The sequence below is a fragment of the Oncorhynchus tshawytscha genome, unplaced genomic scaffold (genome assembly GCF_018296145.1).
Source record: "Oncorhynchus tshawytscha isolate Ot180627B unplaced genomic scaffold, Otsh_v2.0 Un_contig_5390_pilon_pilon, whole genome shotgun sequence".
NCBI lineage: Eukaryota > Metazoa > Chordata > Actinopteri > Salmoniformes > Salmonidae > Oncorhynchus > Oncorhynchus tshawytscha.
In genome coordinates this window covers 1-17,848 of record NW_024608134.1, presented here as the reverse complement: position 1 = coordinate 17,848, position 17,848 = coordinate 1, and the positions used below count along the sequence as shown (strand labels likewise).

General features: G+C 47.9%; 1 pseudogene; it reads right to left on the bottom strand.

The window, feature by feature from the left end:
• LOC121843294 overlaps positions 1–16,298 on the bottom strand; it is a 47,979-nt pseudogene extending 31,681 nt beyond the window's left edge.
• Between the last annotated feature and the right edge of the window lie 1,550 nt (positions 16,299–17,848).

The window sequence follows — 17,848 nt, the reverse complement described above, 5'->3', positions numbered from 1 at the left end:
CCATATCTCTATGTGTTTCAGTGTCCACATCTCTATGTGTTTCAGTGTCCACATCTATGTGTTTCAGTGTCCAGATGAACCATTCTGTTGGAACACACCTCAAATGCAAATAGTGAGATAAAACGCTCGTCAGAGAGTGAGATGTGATCTCTCAACTTTGTTGGCGTGAGAGGCAGGGGAGGGGCTTGGAATGAGAGGCAGAGGGAGGGGCTTGGCTTGAGAGGCAGAGGGAGGGGCTTGGCGTGAGAGGCAGTGGGAGGGGCTTGGCATGTGAAACAGAGGGAAGGGCAGGGCTTGAGAGGCAGAGGGAGGGGCTTGCGTGAGAGGGAGGGGCTTGGCGTGAGAGGAGGGGGAGGGGCTTGGCGTGAGAGGCGGGGGAGGGGCTTGGTGTGAGAGGAAGTGGGAGGGGCTTGTGTGAGAGGAAGTGGGAGAGGCTTGGTGTGAGAGACAGAGGGGGGGACTTGGCGTGAGAGGCGGGGGAGGGAATTTGCGTGAGAGGCAGTAGGAGGGGCTTGGTGTGACAGGCAGTGGGAAGGGCTTGGCGTGAGAGGCAGTGGGAGGGGCTTTGCGTGAGAGGCAGGGGGAGGGGCTTTGTGTGAGAGGCAGTGGGAGGGCTTGGAGTGAGAGGCAGTGGGAGGGGCTTGGAATGAGAGGCAGTGGGAGGGGCTTGGAATGAGAGGCAGTGGGAGGGGCTTGGTGTGAGAGGAAGTGGGAGGGGCTTGGCATGAGAGGCAGTGGGAGGGGCTTGGTGTGAGAGGAAGTGGGAGGGGCTTGGGGGCTTGTGAGAGGCAGTGGGAGGGGCTTGGAATGAGAGGCAGTGGGAGGGGCTTGGTGTGAGAGGAAGTGGGAGGGGCTTGGCATGAGAGGCAGTGGGAGGGGCTTGGTGTGAGAGGAAGTGGGAGGGGCTTGGTGTGACAGGCAGTGGGAGGGGCTTGGCATGAGAGGCAGTAGGAGGGGCTTGGTGTGACAGGCAGTTAGAGGGGCTTGGTGAGAGGCAGTGGGAGGGGCATGGAATGAGAGGCAGTGGGAGGGGCTTGGAATGAGAGGCAGTGGGAGGGGCTTGGTGTGAGAGACAGTGGGAGGGGCTTGGTGTGAGAGACAGTGGGAGGGGCTTGGTGTGAGAGACAGTGGGAGGGGCTTGTGTGAGAGACAGTGGGAGGGGCTTGGTGAGAGACAGTGGGAGGGGCTTGGTGTGTTTAAACAGAGGAAGAGGTGAAGAGAGAGGTTTCACTCTCTCTAAAATCTGTCCAAATTAAAGCCAATGTGTTTCTTTGGGTTTATTATGGACCTCAACTTGTCGCCTGCCTTCCTTTGGGAACCCGACTCCCATTGTTAGGGTGGAGACGTGCATCTCCTCATTACATACACATATCTGGTGTAAATGGGAAGGGGCACACTGAGGAGCGAAGGAGACGAGACCAAAAGACAACACACACTGAGACACAAACACATCCACTACCATCTACACTACATTATCTCTGTCTGTCCCAGATTCTACCATCTACATTATGTCTGTCTGTCTGTCCTCCAGATTCTACCATCTACATTATGTCTGTCTGTCTGTCTGTCTGTCCTCCAGATTCTACCATCTACATTATGTCTGTCTGTCTGTCCTCCAGATTCTACCATCTACATTATGTCTGTCTGTCTGTCCTCCAGATTCTACCATCTACATTATGTCTGTCTGTCTGTCTGTCTGTCCTCCAGATTCTACCATCTACATTATGTCTGTCTGTCTGTCCTCCAGATTCTACCATCTACATTATGTCTGTCTGTCTGTCTGTCTGTCTGTCTGTCTGTCTGTCTGTCCTCCAGATTCTACCATCTACATTATGTCTGTCTGTCCTCCAGATTCTACCATCTACATTATGTCTGTCTGTCTGTCCTCCAGATTCTACCATCTACATTATGTCTGTCTGTCTGTCCTCCAGATTCTACCATCTACATTATGTCTGTCTGTCTGTCTGTCTGTCCTCCAGATTCTTAGAGTTCCTAGAGTCAGTAATAAAACCTGACTGAGGCCTCAGAGACACATTCATCTCTCTCTCTCTCTCTCTCTCTCTCTCTGTGTGTGTGTATGATGTATGTAATTTGTTTTCCCTGAACCAGGAGGCTGTGACACGCTCTGCTCTGCTCTGTCTGCCTTATTCACTACAGATGTTACTGAGCTGATACTTTCAGACAGAGAGAGACAGAGAGAGACAGAGAGAGACAGAGAGAGACAGAGAGAGACAGAGAGAGACAGAGAGAGACAGAGCGACACAGAGAGAGACAGAGAGACACAGAGAGAGACAGAGAGAGAGAGAGAGAGACAGACAGAGAGACAGAGAGACAGAGAGAGACAGAGACAGAGAGACAGAGAGAGACAGAGAGAGACAGAGACAGAGAGACAGAGAGAGACAGAGAGAGACAGAGCGACACAGAGAGAGACAGAGACACAGAGAGAGACAGAGAGAGACAGAGTGACACAGAGAGAGACAGAGCGACACAGAGAGAGACAGAGCGACACAGAGCGACACAGAGAGAGACAGAGAGAGACAGAGACACAGAGAGAGACAGAGCGACACAGAGAGACAGAGCGACACAGAGAGAGACAGAGAGAGACAGAGCGACACAGAGCGACACAGACAGAGCGACACAGAGAGACAGACAGAGCGACACAGAGAGAGACAGAGCAACACAGAGACAGACAGACACAGAGAGACAGAGACAGAGAGAGAGAGGGGGACGGGTGTCTCCTGATAGAAACCTCCCCCAGAAAGATTTGGCATTTGTAAATCCCCCCCTGCAACTCTACACGGTTTCTTAACAGAGAGAATCTACATTACATTATGAATCCATATTAATGAACGATTCTACCATCTACATTACATTATGAATCCATATTAATGAACGATTCTACCATCTACATTACATTATGAATCCATATTAATGAACGATTCTACCATCTACATTACATTATGAATCCATATTAATGAACGATTCTACCATCTACATTACATTATGAATCCATATTAATGAACGATTCTACCATCTACTACATCAACACACCTCAACACTCCCCAACACACCTCAACACTACTACACACACCTCAACACTCCCCAACACACCTCAACACTACTACACACCCTCAACACTCCCCAACACACCTCAACACTACTCCACACACCTCAACACTACTCCACACACCTCAACACACCTCATCACTACTACACACACCTCATCACTACTACACACACCTCATCACTACTACACACCTCAACACTACTACACACACCTCATCACTACTACACACACCTCAACACTACTACACACACCTCAACACACCTCATCACTACTACACACACCTCAACACTACTACACACACCTCAACACTCCCAACACACCTCAACACTACTCCACACACCTCAACACTACTACACACACTCAACACACCTCATCACTACTACACACACCTCAACACTACTACACACACCTCAACACTCCCCAACACACCTCAACACTACTCCACACAGCTCAACACACCTCATCACTACTACACACACCTCATCACTACTACACACACCTCATCACTACTACACACACCTCAACACTCCCCAACACACTCAACACTACTCCACACACCTCATCACTACTACACACACCTCAACACTACTACACACACCTCAACACTACTACACACACCTCATCACTACTACACACACCTCATCACTACTCCACACACCTCATCACTACTACACACACCTCAACACTACTCCACACACCTCATCACTACTCCACACACCTCATCACTACTCCACACACCTCATCACTACTACACACACCTCATCACTACTACACACACCTCAACACTCACAAGCATTTCGCTACACTCGCATTAACATCTGCTAACCATGTGTATGTGACAAATAAAATTTGATTTGATTTGATTTGAACACTCCCCAACACACCTCAACACACCTCATCACTACTACACACACCTCATCACTACTCCACACCTCAACACTACTACACACACCTCAACACTACTACACACACCTCATCACTACTCCACACACATCATCACTACTACACACACCTCATCACTACTACACACACCTCAACACTACTACACACACCTCAACACACCTCAACACACCTCATCACTACTACACACACCTCAGCACTACTACACACACCTCAACACTACTACACACACCTCATCACTACTACACACACCTCATCACTCCCCAACACACCTCAACACACCTCATCACTACTACACACACTTCATCACTACTACACACACCTCATCACTACTACACACACCTCATCACTCCCCAACACACCTCATCACTCCCCAACACACCTCAACACACCTCATCACTCCCCAACACACCTCAACACTACTACACACACCTCATCACTACTACTACACACCTCATCACTACTACACACATCTCATCACTACTACACACACCTCAACACTACTACACACACCTCAACACTACTACACACACCTCAACACTACTAAACACACCTCAACACTACTAAACACACCTCAACACTACTAAACACACCTCAACACTACTAAACACGACTAAACACACCTCAACACCACTAAACACACCTCATCACTACTACACACACCTCAACACCTCAACACACCACTAAACACACCTCAACACCACTAAACACACCTCAACACCTCAGCACACCACTAAACACCACTAAACACACTCAACACACTAAACACCACTAAACACACCTCAACACCACTAAACACACCTCATCACTAACACACACCTCAACACCACTAAACACACCTCAACACCACTAAACACACCTCAACACCTCAACACACCACTAAACACACTCAACACCACTAAACACACCTCAACACCTCAACACCACTAAACACACTTCAACACCACTAAACACACCTCAACACCACTAAACACACAAAACACCACCACTAAACACCAACACCACTAAACACACCTCAACACCTAAACACACCTAAACACACCTCAACACCACTAAACACACCTCAACACCTCACACCACTAAACACACCTCAACACCACTAAACACACCTCACACACCACTCAACACACACTAAACACACCTCAACACCACTAAACACACCTCATCACTACTAACACACCTCAACACTACTACACACACCTCATCACTACTACACACACCTCATCACTACTAACACACCTACTACACAACACACACTAACACACCTCAACACACTCAACACACCTCATCACTACTACACACACTCACACACCTCATCACTACTACACACACCTCAACACTACTACACACACCTCATCACTACTACACACACCTCAACACTACTCACACACCTCATCACTACACACACACCTCAACACTACTACACACACCTCACACTACTACAACACACTCAACACTACTACACACCCTCATCACTACTACACACACCTCATCACTACTACACACACCTCATCACTACTACACACACCACTCACACACACTCAACACACACACTACTAACACACCTCATCACTACTACACACACCTCATCACTACTACACACACCTCATCACTACTACACACACCATCACTACTACACACACCTCATCACTACTACACACTTCATCACTACTACACACACCTCATCACTACTACACACACCTCAACACTACTACACACACCTCAACACTACTACACACACCTCAACACTACTAAACACACCTCAACACTACTAAACACACCTCAACACTATTACACACACTCAACACTACTAAACACCTCACACTAAACACACCCTCAACACTCCCAAACACACCTCAACACACTACTACACACACCTCACACTACTACACACACCTCAACACTACTACACAAACACACCTCAACACACCTACCACTAAACACCTCAACACCACTACAAACACCTCAACACTACTCACACACCTCAAACACCACTACTACACACACCTCAACACCACTAAACACACCTAAACACACCTCAACACCACTAAACACACCTCAACACCACTAAACACACCTCATCACTACTACACACACCTCATCACTACTACACACACCTCATCACTACTACACACACCTCAACACACCTCATCACTACTACACACACCTCAACACTCCCCAACACACCTCAACACTACTCCACACACCTCAACACACCTCAACACACCTCATCACTACTACACACACCTCATCACTACTCCACACACCTCAACACTACTACACACACCTCAGCACTACCACACACCTCAACACTACTACACACACCTCAACACACTCTCATCACTACTACACACACTCATCACTACTACACACACCTCATCTCTACTACTACACACCTCATCACTACTACACACACTCAAACACTACTAACACACACTCATCACTACTAACACACCTCATCACTACTACACACACCTCAACACTACTACACACACCTCAACACTACTACACACCTCATCACTACTACACACACTCAACACTACTAACACACCTCATCACTACTACACACACCTCATCACTACTACACACACCTCAACACAACTACACACACTCAACACACCTCATCACTACTACACACACCTCATCACTACTACTACACACCCATCACTACTACACACACCTCAACACTACTACACACACCTCAACACTACTACACACACCTCAACACTACTACACACACCTCAACACTACTAAACACACCTCAACACTACTAAACACACCTCACACACACCTAAACACACCTCACACACTAAACACTACTAAACACCCTCAACACCACTAAACACACCTCATCACTACTACACACACCTCAACACACCTCATCACTACTAAACACAACACCACTAAACACACCTCAACACCACTAAAAACACCTCAACACCTCAGCACACCACTAAACACCACTAAACACACCTCAACACCACTAAACACACCTAAACACACCTCAACACCACTAAACACACCTCAACACCACTAAACACACCTCATCACTACTACACACACCTCATCACTACTACACACACCTCATCACTACTACACACACCTCAACACCCTCATCACTACTACACACACCTCAACACTACTACACACACCTCAACACACTCACACACCTCAACACACCTCATCACTACTACACACACCTCAACACTACTACACACACCTCAACACACACTCAACACACCTCAACACTACTACACACACTCTCATCACTACTCACACACCTCATCACTACTAAACACACCTCAACACTACTACACACACCTAAACACACCTCAACACCACTAAACACACCTCAACACTACTACACACCTCAACACTACTACACACACCTCAACACTACTACACACACCTCAACACTACTCCACACACCTCAACACTACTACACACACCTCATCACTACTACACACACCTCATCACTACTACACACACACCTCAACACTACACACTCAACACACCTCATCACTACTAAACACACCTCATCACTACTACAACACACCTCAACACTCTAAACACTACTACACACCTCAACACTACTACACACACCTCATCACTACTACACACACCTCATCACTACTACACACACACCTCATCACTACCAACACACCTCAACACTACTACACACCTACCTCAAAACTACTACACACACCTCAACACTACTACACACCTCATCACTACTACACACACCTCAACACAACTACACACTCCTCAACACACTAAACACATCACTACTAAACACACCTCAACACTCCCCAACACACCTCAACACTACTACACACACCTCAACACTACTACACACCACAACACACTCAACACACTACAACACACCTCATAACTACTACACACCTCAACAACTACTACACACACCTCAACACCACACTAAACACACCTCAACACCACTAAACACTACTACACACACCTCAACACTACAACACACCTCAACACCACTAAACACACCTCAACACACCTCAACACTACTAACACACCTCAACACCACTAAACACACCTCAAACTACTACACACCTCAACACCACAAATCATCACTACTACACACACCTCAACACTAAACACACCTCAACACTACGACACACACACCTCAACACTACTAAACACACCAACACTACTACACACACCTCAACACCACTAACACACCTCAACACTACCTCAACACCACTAAACACCACTACACACCTCATCACTACTACACACACCTCATCACTACTAACACACCTCAACACTACTAACACACCTCAACACTACTACACACACCTAAACACCTTACACTCACACACCACACTAAACACACCTCAACACCACTAAACACACACTACTCAACACACCTCAACACCAACTAAACACACCTCAACACTACTAAACACACCTACACACACACCTCAACACTACTACACACACCTCAACACTACTACACACACCTCAACACACCTCACACTACTACACACCTCATCACTACTACACACACCGCAACACACCCCAACACACCTCAACACTACTACAACACACCTCATCACTACTAACACACCTCATCACCACTAAACACACCTCAACACTCCCAACACACCTCAACACTACTACACACACCTCAACACTACTACACACACCTCAACACTACTACACACACCTCAACACTACTACACACACCTCATCACTACTAAACACACCTCAACTACTACACACCTCAAAACTACTAAACACACCTCAACACTACTACACACACCTCATCACTACTAAACACACCTCAAAACTACTACACACACCTCAACACTACTACACATCATCACTACTACACACACACTCAACACTCCCTAACACACCTCAACACTACTACACACACCTCAACACTACTACACACACCCCAGCACTACTAACACACCCAAGCACTAAACACACCTCATCACTACTACAACACCTCAACACTCCCAACACACCTCAACACTACTACACATACCTCAAAACTACTACACACACCTCAACACTACTACACACCTCATCACTACTACACACACCTCAACACTACTACACACTCCTAACACACCTCATCACTACTAAACACACCTCAACACTACTACACACACCAACTAAACACACCTCAACACTACTACACACACCACTAAACACACCTCAACACACCTCAAAACTACTAAACACACCTCAACACTACTACACACACCTCAACACCACTAAACACACCTCAACACACCTCAACACACCTCAACACAAACACACCTCAACACACCTCAACACCACTAAACACACCTAAACACTACTACACACACCTCATCACTACTACACTCAAACACTACCACACCTCAACACTACTACACACACATCACTACTACACACACACCTCAACACTCCCCAACACACCTCAACACTACTAAACACCTCAACACTACTAACACACCTCATCACTACTACAACACCTCATCACTACTAACACACCTCAAAACTACTAAACACACCTCAACACTACTACACACACTCAAAACTACTACACACCTCAACACTACTACACACATCATCACTACTAACACACACCTCAACACTCCCCAACACACTCAACACCACTAAACACACCTCAACACTACTACACACACCTCAACACTACTAAAAACCTCAAACACTACACACACCTCAACACTACTAAACACACCTCAACACTACTAAACACACCTCAACACTATTACACTCAACACTACTACACACACCTCACCACTACTAAACACCACTAAACACCACTAAACACACCTCAACACCACTAAACACACCTCAACATCACTAAACACACCTCAACACACCTCAACACCACTAAACACACCCAACACCACTAACCACACCCCAACACTCCTCAACACCACTAAACACACCTCACCATATGCTTACTGGAGAGTTTGAGCCTCAAAGTAGAGGAGAGAAAAATAAACACAGGCTCACCTTACAGAATGTGTTCTACAGCTTATGTGTTTCATAATGACTTAAGGGGAGGGGAGGGGAGGGGAGGGAGAGGAGAGGAGAGGAGAGGGAGGGGGGGGGGGAGGGGGCCCAAGGGAGGGAGGGAGGGAGGGAGGGAGGGAGGGAGGGAGGGAGGGAGGGAGGGAGGAGAAGAAGGATGGGGAGAGGGTAAGAGAGAGGAGGGAGGGAAGGGAGGAGGATAAGAGAGGGGAGGGAGGGGAAGGAGGATAGGAGAGAGGGAGGGAGGGGAAGGAGGATAGGAGAGAGGGGAGGGAGGGCACATCAGAAAGTCACTATGTGTGTGTGTGTGTGTGTGTGTGTGTGTGTGTGTGTGTGTGTGTGTGTGTGTGTGTCAGTATCAGACTACAGTCTACCAGTCCACTTGGCCCAAGTCACACGTGTGTGTGTACCATGTAAATTGTAGCGTGTAGCGAGACACGGAGGAATGCCCTGCTCTGAAAAACATGATGAAGTGTAGACTAAAACAGAGGGAGAGAGAATGGAAGAAGACAGGGTGGGGATGAAGGGGAGAGAGTCACCTCATCACTACTACACACACCTCAACACTCCTACACACACCTCAACACTACTATACACACCTCATCACTACTACACACAAATCATCACTACTACACACACCTCAACACTACTACACACACCTCAACACTACGACACACACCTCAACACTACTATACACACCTCATCACTACTACACACACCTCAACACTACTACACACACCTCAACACTACGACACACACCTCAACACCACTACACACCTCATCACTACTACACACACCTCATCACTACTACACACACCTCAACACTACTACACACACTTCAACACTACTACACACACCTCAACACACCTTATCACTACTACACACCTCATCACTACTACACACACCTCAACAATACTACACACACCTCAACACTACTCAACACACCTCAACACACGTCAACACTACTACACACCACAACACTACTCAACACACCTCATCACTACTACACACACCTCAACACTACTACACACACCTCAACACTACTACACACACCTCAACACACCTCATCACTACTACACACACCTCATCACTACTACACACACACCGCAACACTCCCCAACACACCTCAACACTACTACACACACCTCATCACTACTACACACACCTCATCACAACTACACACACACCTCAACACTCCCAACACACCTCAACACTACTACACATACCTCAACACTACTACACACACCTCAACACTACTACACACACCTCAACACTACTACACACACCTCATCACTACTACACACACCTCATCACTACTACACACCTCAAAACTACTAAACACACCTCAACACTACTACACACACCTCATCACTACTACACACACCTCAACACTACTACACACATCAACACTACTACACACACACTCACACACTCCCCCCCAACACACCTCAACACTACTACACACACCTCAACACTACTACACACACCCCAGCACTACTACACACACCCAAGCACTACTACACACACCTCATCACTACTACACACACACCTCAACACTCCCCAACACACCTCAACACTACTACACATACCTCAAAACTACTACACACACCTCAACACTACTACACACCTCATCACTACTACACACACCTCAACACTACTACACACTCCTAGACACACCTCATCACTACTAAACACACCTCAACACTACTACACACACCTCAACAATACTACACACACCTCAACACTACTACACACCACAACACTACTCAACACACCACAACACACCTCATAACTACTACACACCTCAACAATACTACACACACCTCAACACATCTCAACACTACTACACACACCTCAACACACCTCATCACTACTACACACACCTCATCACTACAACACACACCTCATCACTACAACACACACCTCAACACTACTACACACACCTCAACACACCTCACTACTACACACACCTCAACACTCCTACACACACCTCAACACTACTATACACACCTCATCACTACTACACACACCTCAACACTACTACACACACCTCAACACTACGACACACACCTCAACACCACTACACACCTCATCACTACTACACACACCTCATCACTACTACACACACCTCAACACTACTACACACACTTCAACACTACTACACACACCTCAACACACTTCAACACTACTACACACCACAACACTACTCAACACACCTCAACACTCCCCAACACACCTCAACACTACTACACACACCTCATCACTACTACACACACCTCATCACTACTACACACACACCTCAACACTCCCCAACACTACTACACATACCTCAACACTACTACACACACCTCAACACTACTACACACACCTCAACACTACTATACACACCTCATCACTACTACACACACCTCATCACTACTACACACACCTCAAAACTACTAAACACACCTCAACACTACTACACACACCTCAACACCACTAAACACACCTCAACACACCTCAACACACCTCAACACCTCTAAACACACCTCAACACACCTCAACACCACTAAACACACCTAAACACTACTACACACACCTCATCACTACTACACACACCTCAAAACTACTACACACACCTCAACACTACTACACACATCATCACTACTACACACACACCTCAACACTCCCCAACACACCTCAACACTACTACACACACCTCAACACTACTATACACACCTCATCACTACTACACACACCTCATCACTACTACACACACCTCAAAACTACTAAACACACCTCAACACTACTACACACACCTCAACACTACTACACACACCCCAGCACTACTACACACACCCAAGCACTACTACACACACCTCAACACCACTAAACACACCTCAACACTACTACACACACCTCAACACTACTACAAACCTCATAACTACTACACACACCTCAACACTACTAAACACACCTCAACACTACTAAACACACCTCAACACTATTACACACACCTCAACACTATTACACACACCTCACCACTACTAAACACCACTAAACACCACTAAACACACCTCAACACCACTAAACACACCTCAACATCACTAAACACACCTCAACACACCTCAACACCACTAAACACACCCAACACCACTAACCACACCCCAACACTCCTCAACACCACTAAACACACCTCACCATATGCTTACTGGAGAGTTTGAGCCTCAAAGTAGAGGAGAGAAAAATAAACACAGGCTCACCTTACAGAATGTGTTCTACAGCTTATGTGTTTCATAATGACTTAAGGGGAGGGGAGGGGGGGGAGGGAGAGGAGAGGAGAGGAGAGGGAGGGGAGGGGAGGGGAGGGGAGGGAGGGAGGGAGGGAGGGAGGGAGGGAGGGAGGGAGGGAGGGAGGGAGGGAGGGAGGGAGGGAGGGAGGGAGAAGAAGGATGGGGAGAGGGTAAGAGAGAGGAGGGAGGGAAGGGAGGAGGATAAGAGAGAGGGAGGGAGGGGAAGGAGGATAGGAGAGAGGGAGGGAGGGGAAGGAGGATAGGAGAGAGGGAGGGAGGGCACATCAGAAAGTCATTATGTGTGTGTGTGTGTGTGTGTGTGTGTGTGTGTGTGTGTGTGTGTGTGTGTGTGTGTGTGTCAGTATCAGACTACAGTCTACCAGTCCACTTGGCCCAAGTCACACGTGTGTGTGTACCATGTAAATTGTAGCGTGTAGCGAGACACGGAGGAATGCCCTGCTCTGAAAAACATGATGAAGTGTAGACTAAAACAGAGGGAGAGAGAATGGAAGAAGACAGGGTGGGGATGAAGGGGGAGAGTCACATTACTATAGAAACACTGGTCAATGTGGAGAGAGAATGGAAGAAGACAGGGTGGGGATGAAGGGGGAGAGAGTCACGTTACTATAGAAACACTGGTCAATGTGGAGGGAGTCACGTTACTATAGAAACACTCTGGTCAATGTGGAGAGAGAATGGAAGAAGACAGGGTGGGGATGAAGGGGGAGAGAGTCACGTTACTATAGAAACACTGGTCAACGTGGAGTGAGAATGGAAGAAGGCAGGGTGGGGATGAAGGGTGAGAGAGTCACGTTACTATAGAAACACTGGTCAATGTGGAGTGAGTCCTGTTACTATAGAAACACTGGTCAATGTGGAGAGAGAATGGAAGAAGGCAGGGTGGGGATGAAGGGGGAGAGAGTCACATTACTATAGAAACACTGGTCAATGTGGAGTGAGTCACGTTACTATAGAAACACTGGTCAACGTGGAGTGAGTCCTGTTACTATAGAAACACTGGTCAATGTGGAGTGAGTCCTGTTACTATAGAAACACTGGTCAATGTGGAGAGAGAATGGAAGAAGACAGGGTGGGGAGGAAGGGGGAGTGAGTCCCGTTACTATAGAAACACTGGTCAATGTGGAGTGAGTCCTGTTACTATAGAAACACTGGTCAATGTGGAGTGAGTCACGTTACTATAGAAACACTTTGGTCAATGTGGAGTGAGTCACGTTACTATAGAAACACTCTGGTCAATGTGGAGTGAGTCACGTTACTATAGAAACACTGGTCAATGTGGAGTGAGTCACGTTACTATAGAAACACTCTGGTCAATGTGGAGTGAGTCACGTTACTATAGAAACACTGGTCAATGTGGAGTGAGAATGGAAGAAGGCAGGGTGGGGATGAAGGGTGAGAGAGTCACGTTACTATAGAAACACTGGTCAATGTGGAGGGAGTCACGTTACTATAGAAACACTCTGGTCAATGTGGAGAGAGAATGGAAGAAGACAGGGTGGGGATGAAGGGGGAGAGAGTCACGTTACTATAGAAACACTGGTCAATGTGGAGAGAGTCACGTTACTATAGAAACACTCTGGTCAATGTGGAGTGAGTCACGTTACTATAGAAACACTGGTCAACGTGGAGTGAGTCCTGTTACTATAGAAACACTGGTCAATGTGGAGTGAGTCCTGTTACTATAGAAACACTGGTCAATGTGGAGAGAGAATGGAAGAAGACAGGGTGGGGAGGAAGGGAGAGAGTCCCGTTACTATAGAAACACTGGTCAATGTGGAGTGAGTCCTGTTACTATAGAAACACTGGTCAATGTGGAGAGAGAATGGAAGAAGACAGGGTGGGGAGGAAGGGGAGTGAGTCCCGTTACTATAGAAACACTGGTCAATGTGGAGTGAGTCCTGTTACTATAGAAACACTGGTCAATGTGGAGTGAGTCACGTTACTATAGAAACACTCTGGTCAATGTGGAGTGAGTCACGTTACTATAGAAACACTGGTCAATGTGGAGGGAGTTACGTTACTATAGAAACACTCTGGTCAATGTGGAGTGAGTCACGTTACTATAGAAACACTCTGGTCAATGTGGAGTGAGTCACGTTACTATAGAAACACTGGTCAATGTGGAGTGAGTCCTGTTACTATAGAAACACTGGTCAATGTGGAGTGAGTCCTGTTACTATAGAAACACTGGTCAACGTGGAGTGAGTCCTGTTACTATAGAAACACTGGTCAATGTGGAGTGAGTCCTGTTACTATAGAAACACTGGTCAATGTGGAGAGAGAATGGAAGAAGACAGGGTGGGGAGGAAGGGGGAGTGAGTCCTGTTACTATAGAAACACTGGTCAATGTGGAGTGAGTCCTGTTACTATAGAAACACTGGTCAACGTGGAGTGAGTCACGTTACTATAGAAACACTCTGGTCAACGTGGAGTGAGTCACGTTACTATAGAAACACTCTGGTCAATGTGGAGTGAGTCACGTTACTATAGAAACACTGGTCAATGTGGAGGGAGTCACGTTACTATAGAAACACTCTGGTCAATGTGGAGTGAGTCACGTTACTATAGAAACACTGGTCAATGTGGACTGAGTCACGTTACTATAGAAACACTCTGGTCAATGTGGAGTGAGTCACGTTACTATAGAAACACTCTGGTCAATGTGGAGTGAGTCACGTTACTATAGAAACACTGGTCAATGTGGAGTGAGTCCCGTTACTATAGAAACACTGGTTAATGTGGAGTGAGTCCCGTTACTATAGAAACACTGGTCAACGTGGAGTGAGTCACGTTACTATAGAAACACTATGGCCAATGTAGAGTGAGTCATGTTACTATAGAAACAGTGAGTCACCGGTAGTGTTACAGACCTGTGTCCCAGCTGTCGACACACCACCTCTGCGTTTACGTCTGTCCATCCATCGTCACACACCGTCCCCAGGTCCCCTGGAGGTACACCTCTACTCTCCCCTCATTAACACTCTCCCCTCCTACCAGTCTCACCGGGACACCTGCAACACACATACACAGAGGGAGGGAGGGGAGGGGAGGGGGAGGGGAGGGGAGAGGAGGAGGAGGAGAGGAGAGGGAGGGAGAGGAGAGGGAGGGGAGGGGGAGGAGGGGAGAGGGGCGGAGAGGGAGAGGGAGGGGAGGGGAGGGAGAGGAGAGGGGCGGAGAGGAGAGGGGAGGGAGGAGGAGAGGGGAGGAGAGGAGAGGGGAGGGGAGGGGAGAGGAGAGGGAGAGAGGGGAGGGGAGGGAGGGGAGGGGAGGGGAGGGGGGGAGGGAGGGGGAGGAGGGAGAGAGGAGGGGGGAGGGGAGGGGAGAGGAGAGGAGAGGAGGGAGAGGAGAGGGAGAGGGGAGGAGGGGAGGGGGGAGGGAGGGAGAGGGAGGGGAGGGGAGGGAGAGGAGAGGAGAGGGAGGAGGAGAGGAGGGAGAGGAGAGGGAGGGGGGGAGGGGGGGAGGGGAGGGAGGAGAGAGGAGAGGAGAGGGAGGGAGGGAGGGAGGGAGGGAGGGAGGGAGGGAGGGAGGGAGGGAGGGAGGGAGGGAGGGGGAGGGAGAAGAAGGATGGGGAGAGGGTAAGAGAGAGGAGGGAGGGAAGGGAGGAGGATAAGAGAGAGGGAGGGAGGGGAAGGAGGATAGGAGAGAGGGAGGGAGGGGAGGGAGGGGAGGAGAAGAAGGATGGGGGAGGATGGAGGGAGGAGGGAGGAAGGAGGATAGGAGAGAGAGGAGGGAGGGCACATCAGAAAAAACAGTTAGCCCTGGCCGCTTTGAAAATAGCATTCTACATAACACCCAACTCTCCCCTCTCTCTCCAAGTCTCCGTCCGCTAATCTAATCAGTCAGAACTGTTCAACAGATCATCACTCCTCTACACTTACAGAAACACACACCAGTCAGTCAGGTACTAATGTGTTTCTCACCTGGTTTAGTCTCTCTGCTCTTTCGGGCTCTGGGCAAAGGGTGTGTGTGTGTGTGTGTGTGTTTTATGATCAGTTGTTTCTCCCTCGGCCCTCTCAGTTGTCACACACACACACACACACACACACTGAGAGAGACACACACTGACACTGAGAGACACACACACACACTGAGAGACACACACAAACACTGAGAGAGACACACACACACACACTGAGAAAGAGAGAGAGACACACACACACACACCCTACTTGGCAATGACCTCATACTCTATAGCATGGGGAATATGTTTGAGTGTGACACCTCGTTGACTATTTCAGTCAATGGTGTCACAGCCAAACTCTTCCCCATGTCTCTCAGTCAGAGGTGTTACAGCCAAACCCTTCCCCATGTCTTCAGTCAGAGGTGTCACAGTCAAACCCTTCCCCATGCCTCTCAGTCAGAGGTGTCACAGTCAAACCCTTCCAAGTATCTCAGAGGTGTCACAGTCAAACCCTTCCCCCAAGTTTCTCAGAGGTGTCACAGTCAAACCTTCCCCAAGTATCTCAGAGGTGTCACAGTCAATCCCTTCCCAAGTTTCTCAGAGGTGTCTGAGTCAAACCCTTCCCCAAGTTTCTCAGTCAGAGGTGTCACAGCCAAACCC